This window comes from Marmota marmota, unplaced genomic scaffold (assembly GCF_001458135.2).
Source record: "Marmota marmota marmota unplaced genomic scaffold, marMar, whole genome shotgun sequence".
NCBI classification, from domain to species: Eukaryota; Metazoa; Chordata; class Mammalia; order Rodentia; family Sciuridae; genus Marmota; species Marmota marmota.
In genome coordinates, this window is record NW_025999913.1 from 20188299 (window position 1) to 20196605 (window position 8307).

An 8307-nucleotide genomic window follows, 5' to 3' on the forward strand; every position below is an offset into this window, starting at 1 on the left:
TGCCGGCCGTTTCTCTTCGTGATTTTGAAACTGATAGGTGAGCGGTGAGCGGTGAGCGGTGGGGGCAGTTCTGTAGTCTGCCCGCCGCGCTAGCCGCACGCTTTCTTCTAGAAGCGGTTTGCGCTCAGCGCAGTCTGGGTGGTCGGACGACCTGCGGAAGCGCCGCAGGCCCGGAGCGCCGCAGGGGCGCACGTCTCCCGGGACGGGCGCCCGAGCGGGGAGCTGACGCCCAGCCCTGGTTCTTGTGCCCCTTGTCCGCCGAAGAAAATTTAAAGCCTCACATGGAAATCCAGCCGGAGGCATTATTGTCAGTGAAAGTAAAGTAAGGTTCAAGAGAACCGTCTGCGAGAGGTCGGCTCCGAGCAGAGGACAGCAGAGAAACGGTGCTCCTCCAGGCCTCATCAGTGAGGTTTGCGGGGGACCGAGGTTCCACCTTCAGTCTGGCCAACCAGACGATTCACTCCTCCGTCACGTCCAGCAGGGGCAGCTTTTGACCCTCGTTGGTTCGCAGCGTTGTCCTGAGGACCATCCTAGTAAAGGGGCGCTTCTTCAAGGCGATCCTGTCAAAGTGGGTGCTAGGGTCAATGACTGGGCAAACTTTATTTTTGCCTGCACTCCTAGGGAAATTTCCCTGTTGATACATACTGAGAAACCCAGACTCTGTCGGGAATTAGCCTTTATTTTCACGTGTTTATTCTCAAAGAGTTAACATGCCTGTTGTTTCTCTGTGTTACTTGATTGTTCATTAAAGGGAATTCAATGAAACCCCACGATCCTCCTGAATTATTGGATTGCATTTCCACTGCTCGTTACTAACTACTACCTAACACACAAATTTCAAGACTCAGATAATTAGAAGCAAAAGCCTTTTAACCATAAAATCTGTAAGAACAAAGTTCAGTTAGAACTGGCAGTGCAGACCAAAATGACCTCGAATCTTTAGCCCGTCATAATAGTACAACTCTGCTCCATACGGTAAGACTGAGCAGTGAGCCTTGAAAGTCTGATGCAGTCCGGCTCTCAGTCAAAAGTCAAGAGTTTGGACCTGGGCAGGATGTTGGGAACTTCCCTGAGACTCCCAGTAAGACAGGAGGACAGAAGGGGTCTACTATCCCACTCCTCCCTGAGAGGACCCACTCTTTAAAGTGTCCCATTTTCCTATCATTTTTGCTAAACTCCTTCTTGCTGCTCCAAGCAATATGTCTTAAATCTGCGTGATCACCGGGAAACCACGTGGCTGAATTGGCTTCAGCTCCATAGTGGACGCTTTCTCAGTAAAAACAAAACAAAGAAACAAACAGGCATTTCACCGCCCACCACAACTTTATCACCTGTCCTACAGTCTGATGTTTGTTTTTTTCCTTTGCCATTATAAAAATACCGGTTGTCACCCTTAACATTGTTTTTAGGACTTTCAAATGTGTGGGGCCCACATCTTTCAAGATGCTACAACTCCCAGAGATGGTGGTAACCTGTACTTGTAGCTGTGGGAGTCAATCAGAAAGGCTGCCTACTGTATGGTTGCACCTATATAACATTCCAGAAAAGGCAAAACTACAGAGGCATTGGTAGCCATGGATTTGGGGGCTGGAGGAAGGATGAATAGGTGGAGCACAGGGATTTCTGAAAGCAGTAAACTATTCTATATGATACTGCAGTGGTGGGTACATGCCATTATATATTTATCAAAACCCATAAAAATGTTCAGCACACGCATGAATACTGGGTGTAGGATTGTGGCTCAGCGATAGAGCGCTCGCTTAGCTCGTGTGAGGCCCTGGGTTAGATCTTCAGCACCACATAAAAATAAACAGATATTGTGTCCAACTAAAACTAAAATGTTTTTTAAAAAGCATGAATCCTAATGTAAACTATGATGTTTAGGTAAGAATAATTTATCCATACTGGCTTATCACTTCTAACAAATGTACCACTATAATGCAAGCTGTTAATAAGAGAAAACCAGAAGGAGGAGGGAGGGAGTATATTAGAACAATCTGTACTTTTCACTCAATTTTCCTGTAAATTGGCCAGATGCAGTGGTGCATGCCTGTAATTAAGCCAGCCTCAGCAATTCAGCAAGGGCCTAAGCAACTGAGTGAGACCCTGTCTCTAAATAAAATAGAAAAAAGGGTTGGGGATGTGGCTCGGAGTTTGAATCCCCCTGGTTCAATCCTGATACCAAAAAAAAAAAAAAAAAAAAATTAAAAATCTAAAACTTTTCAAAAATAAAGCCCATTAATTGAAAAATATATGAATGTTAAAATATATGAATGCTTTCATTAAGTTCTTGAAGGAAATGAGGGCAGATAATTAGAAAATGAACAGTGACCCTTGTTACAGAGATCTGGCTGAAATGTGCACCAAGGTTGGGTGGAAAACAACTTGTAGGTGATGAACTTGAATATTTGGCTAAGGAGGTTTCCAATGAAAGTGTGCAATGTACAGTCGGGTGTTTTCATTGCTGCTTATAGTAAAATGCATGAGGAAAGAGGTGAACTGAGGAAAGAACTGAAGCAAAAGGGAACCAGCAATAGATGAGTTTGGAAAATTTTCAGACCTTGTACAAACGAGATATTCAGTAAATGTTGAGGATAACAGGTAGATTACTGTGTTCAGTGACTTCTCTAGTTTTATCAATTGGGTCTCTACATAAGAGGGAAGTAGTATAATGTTCCCTTGAGTATGTACATTGGGCACCTGCTGTATGCCAAGCACCAAGAAAACCTATCTGCAAAAAAGTTAAGATTTATTAAATAGAAGTATAATTAAGCAAGTAAAAGTCAAAGCTTATTGAATTTTTTTCTTGGTGTCAACCTGTATTTTTTTTTTTAATATCTTTATTTTTATGGGTGCTGAGGATCGAACTCAGGGCCTCACACCTGCAAGGCAAGAACTCTACCACTGAGCTACAGCCCCAGCCCCCATGTATTTTTTTTTTTTTTTTAATAAATTTGTGAGCCCTGGCTTTGTAGAAAGAATTAGGCGGGGTAAGATGTCCATGATATGGTCCTTTTTTTTTTTTAATATTTACTTTTTAGTTGTATTTGGACACAATACCTTTACTTTATTTATTTTTATGTGGTGCTGAGGATCGAACCCAGGGCCTTGCACATGCATAGGCTAGTGCTCTACCACTGAGCCACAACCCCAGCCCCCTCCCCATGTATTTTTAATACTTTACTTGAATTAACATTTAATTATTTCAGATTGCCAAAGAAAGAAAAGAATGAAAATTCTCAAAAAAATGCAAATATTAATATTTTAAATATTACCCTGCTTTATTAAAATGTCTTTTTGCACAATGACTAGGAATCTGGTAATAACCAGATACTTTACTGAAATGCATAAATAATATCTTAGTGTGTCGTTAGATAAATATTTATGTTTAATAAATAAATGTTACTTATCAAAAGAAAAATATTTACTGATGTTTAATACACACACACATATACACACAAAGCATACAAAATCAACAACTCCATAAATTTATACCCTGTATACCTGTCACTCAAATTAAGAACTAAAACTTTTACCAGGATCCCAGAAGCCCCTCTCAAGGGCAAGGGGACCCTCCGAGTGAGGTCTTCCAAGAGTAACATTCTTTCCCACTTCTAACATAGATGAGTTCCACCTGTTTTGGTACTGTGTATTCTTTTGTGTCTGATTTTTTTTCACTCAGTATTTGTGAGATTCTTCCATATTCTGATTTTTCTTTCACCGAGATCCATTCTGTCCTGTTTTTTTTTTTTTTAATTTCCAAACTAGTAAAGACTGCAGTTGAGACCAGTCCCTGTTGATTGTTACCCTAAGACGGTTGATTAATAATTTCAATTCAAATACATCACTAATTGCTTTCTACTTTGATGCAATTTTTTAAAATTGCAAAAGGCCTTTGGAGTTCCCTTGTTTTATTTTAGTTCTGGATGGACACAATACCTTTAATTACTTACTCATTTCTAGGTGGTGCTGAGGGCCGAACCCAGGCCCTCAGGGGTAGGAAGCAAGCGCTCCACCACCGAGCCAACCCCAGCCCTGGAGTCTCTTTGTTATCTAATTTCACTTGAAACCAGAATTCCAAATGACTTGAGCAAATGCACATATAAATATAGGTGTGTTAAAAATGTGCACACGGAGTTGAAAGGACGAGATAGGCGTGCGTACAGACCGTCCTCTACCGCACAATTCATACGCACGCTGCTTCGGGTGCTTCCTGCAGGTCCGCTCTCCGGCCTGCCTCCTCCTCGTCTCCTCCCCGCTCCTTCCCTTCGTCCCTGTTTCTCGTTTATGTATTTAGGCGAAGTGACGTCCCAGGAAGTAGACAAAAAGCAATTGAAGCCATCTGGGCTCCCGAAGGGCCCAGGACGACCGGTGACCCGCAGCTTCAAGCAGCATTTCAGCCTGCAGACCTCGCTCCTGGTCGTCGGGCGCAGCTCGCACTGTAGGCTGCCTGGGGCGGAGAGCGGCCTCCCTTGTTCACTCCTCCACCAGCCTCCACCTGGGCCCCCGGCCCGCCCTCGCCAGGGGCTGGAGGCCCGTCAGCTCCGCCGCGCACGCTTGGGGCTGGACTGCAGCCTCCAGGGTGGCGTGCCTGGCGCTGCGTCTCGGGCCCCCGCGGGCGCCAGGGATCCACAGCCCGAGCGCAGGTCCAGCGGCGACCCTTGCTCGCGGAGTCTCCCTCGGCGGTCTAGGGGATGCTGGGGCGCGTGTAGTCGTGGCCGAGTGGTTAAGGCGATGGACTAGAAATCCATTGGGGTCTCCCCGCGCAGGTTCGAATCCTGCCGACTACGGCGCGTTTTACTCCACGTGCGCGGCCAGGGTTCTGTGGGCACCTCCCACGGACTCGACTTTCAGTCTCCGGGCCGAGGAGAGTCCTCTGCAGACGACGCCCAGCCCCGGTGGAGGGAGAGGAGAGGCGGACTCCCACTCCACGCACCACACGCATCTGCGTGCGGGCCAACAGCACATGCAGCAACATTATTACGAAGCAATGCTATCCCAAGTCAAAGACACTACCGAGCCCGGGACTCGATCTGGGGCTTGGTCTTGCAGTAGAGGTGAGCGGGACGACGCAATTTTTTTTTTAATTAATGTTTAATTTTCCTATGGTTGCATAACAGAATGGCTAGGAAAGTAGGCATATTGCAAAAGTGCATACGTGTTGAAAGGTAGAGGCGGTACTGCATCTTCACACGCACTCTCCAACAGTTCAGCACGCACATTGTCTTCAGCTCTTTTCATCTGTTTTGACCTTATCATTGATAATGATCAACAGTAACTTTCTCCTTTGTAAATTAAGGAAAGTTTTTGCTCCTATGAAAGTTTTACCCAAGATGGGAAAAAAAATATAAGGACAAGAACAGATTTTTAATTTAATGAAGCAAAATTCCATAAAGCATTGATTTTGCTGTACTATTCCTTACTTAGTAGGCCTGTTTTACTTTGTGGCTTCATTCTTTCATTTCTTTCCCCTTCTATCCTCTCTGCTTATCACTTGGTCCCACTTGTATGTTTTTTCTTTCATTTGTCTAGACTTTCTTGTTTGGTTTCTTTGTATATTGCCTGCTTCCTGCCTTTTCCACAATTCAGGCTCCCACTGAAAATGCTTTCTCTTCTCTTCACTCTCTCCTGAGAGGGTGTGACTTCTTCCTAGTCTGCCACCTTCAGTCTTTTTTGTTGCTCCCTCTTATAATTTGGCCCTGTGGTCTCTGGCTTCTGCCTGCTTTGACATTTATTAGAAAAGCTCCTAAATCTGGTTGCAGTCCCCTGCTGGTGTTCTCTGTGTTGGATTCCTCCTGGCTGTGAATTCAATGCTATTCCTGGGCTTGGTAGCCGGAACTTAGCTTTTCCATCCACTGCCTGCTATTTACAAACCTTTCCGACTCCAGGGTTCTGGAGTTTCCAGGCTGAGAAGAAAACAAACTACTTATTTGAAGCAGCAATAACAGTCTCTGCTCTTATTGACCCCAAACAGTAAGGCCTCATTGTTGCTGAATGACAGTCCCTAAACTTGGACTGATAAAATTCTTAACAGGCATGCGGCCTCGGCACCTGATGTGTAGCTTGGACTTATCTACAGAGACAAACTCTGAACAACAGGGTGATGCAGGCATTATTCCCAACCACTGGCAGCAGCGAGGGAAGCACCCCTGCCTGCTGCTGCACCCTCTCCAGCAGCCCGGTTCCCTGGCTCTGGACACCAGCACCGAGTCCAAGTGCAGCCCTCACACTTGCTAGCTGGGTGGCCTTCATCAGACTGTTTTACTCCCGTGGGGTTCAGTTTCCAGATTTGCAAAATGAAGTTAATAGCAGTTTTTACTTTCTATGAATGTTGCAAATTAACACACTCAGAGTCCTTGGAAGCCTATGTATATATCAAGAGCTTGATAAATAGGAGCTGGTGTAAAATCATTTCACTTAAAAACTGCACTGGGATAGTCTGCTAACCAGTTGTTTCTAAAAAGTGTGTTCCCCGTCGTCCTTGAGGAAAAGAGCCTTCATAACCTTGTTGAAGGAAGACACCATTTCTACCGTGAGGTGTTGAGCTAGTCATCGGCAGTTCATCTTTAAAATAAAGTGACTTTGGCGATTACACGACCCAGTAGTGGTAAGTCGGTGCCTGGAGCACGGCGGGAACAGAGAGGGAGAAAGACCCCCGCCGCACACGCGTGTAATCCCACCGTCCGAGCGCTGCGCTAGGAGGATCCCAAGTTCAAGGCCAACCTGGACAACCGAGGGAGCTCCCGCCTCACAGCAGAAGTAAAAGGGGCTGGATACGTCCCTCGGACTCACACGCAGCGACGATGAGGATGCAGCCTTCAAGACCCGTAGCCGGCAGGATTCGAACCTGCGCGGGGAGACCCCAATGGATTTCAAGTCCATCGCCTTAACCACTCGGCCACGACTACCTGGCCGGCAGCGCTTCCTGCTGGAGGTTTTGAAGAAGTGAGCGCGCGCCCCTCGCAGCAGGAGATACTGATAAAGTTGTCACTGAATCTGTCGCCGATGATGTCTCAGGTGACCGAGAGCTTTTAGCTCTGACAAAAGAAACCCACGGCAAACAGAAAAAAGGTGACCTAGAAAGAGGGACAGGCGAAACTCGGAGAGCCCCGGGCAAGAGCGGGGATTCTCTTGGCTGCGGCACGACACTCGCGGGTCACCGTCGTGAGACACCGGGAGGCGCCAGCGCCTCGGACCCGCCGGCGCCCACGGGACGGGAGGCCGCCTGGGAGGCCCGAGAGGGAAGCGAGGCCCACCCCCGCGTTGGCTCCGGCGTGGCAAGTGGATGCAGGAGCCTCGCGACGGGCGAGCCGCCGGCCTTGCCCTGCGCGGCCCAGGACCGACCGAGGGAACGTTCCGGGAGGGCAGCCCCGGGAAGCCGTCCTCCCGCTGCTCCACCCCGCCGGCCGCCAGGGGGAGCTGCGCCGCGGCCGCACGGAAGGAAGGGGGCGGGGCTCCCTGATTCATTCGTTTATTTTAAATCTACAATTTCTATTTTAATTTGCACAAGTACTGACCCTTAACTGATTGGAAATCTTTTAAAAAGGAAAAAGAAGCCGGGTGTGCTGGTGACACCGGTGATCCCCGGGGCTGGGGAGGTGGGGACAGGAGGATTGCAAGCTCAGAACCAGCCCCGGCAGCTCAGCGAGACCCTGTCTCTCAGTGAAAAATACACCACAAGGCTGGGGTGGGGCTCAGGGGGACCAAAACAGTAAACCAATAAATAGAAATAACAGTTTGTTTCTTCATGCAGTATTTGAAAGTCACTGGGATAAGGGACTAGGATATAATCTTATGATATAATCTCTCTTTTGTTTTGGCAGTATTGGGTATGTAAAATGGGGGTGCTTTATCTTTGAACTACGTCACCAAGTCCCCTGCACCCCACTTTACCTCCTGAGTAGCTGGGATGGCAGGAATGGGCCACCATGCCCGGCTATGGTATGTTTTCAAAATAGTGTCTTGGGCTGGGGTTGTGGCTCAGCGGTAGAGTGCTGGCCTAGCACATGTGAGGCCCTGGGCTCGATCCTTAGCACCTCATAAAAATAAACAATAGAATAAATGTATTGTGTTCAACTACAACAAAAACATAAATATTTTTTAAAAAAATACCAGTATCTCATTAGAAATAGATTCACACAGGAAGTGCAGATGTTTCTAACTGCTCAAACTTTTTTTTTTTTTTTTTTTGTACCAGGACTGAATTCAGGAGTGCTTAGACACTGAGTCACATCCCTAGTCTTATTTATTTATTTATTGACAGGTTCTCATAAATTGTTTAGGGCCTTGCTAAATTGCTGAGGCTGG

At 46.7% G+C, this 8307-nt stretch overlaps 2 non-coding genes across 2 annotated transcripts; one reads left to right on the forward strand and one right to left on the reverse strand.

The window, feature by feature from the left end:
* Nucleotides 1-4708: 4708 nt before the first annotated feature.
* Nucleotides 4709-4790, forward strand: Trnas-aga. Its single transcript has one exon. It is a non-coding gene; the product is annotated as a tRNA-Ser (tRNA).
* A 2036-nt stretch (nucleotides 4791-6826) lies between these two features.
* On the reverse strand, nucleotides 6827-6908 carry Trnas-uga. The gene has a single exon. It is a non-coding gene; the product is annotated as a tRNA-Ser (tRNA).
* Between the last annotated feature and the right edge of the window lie 1399 nt (nucleotides 6909-8307).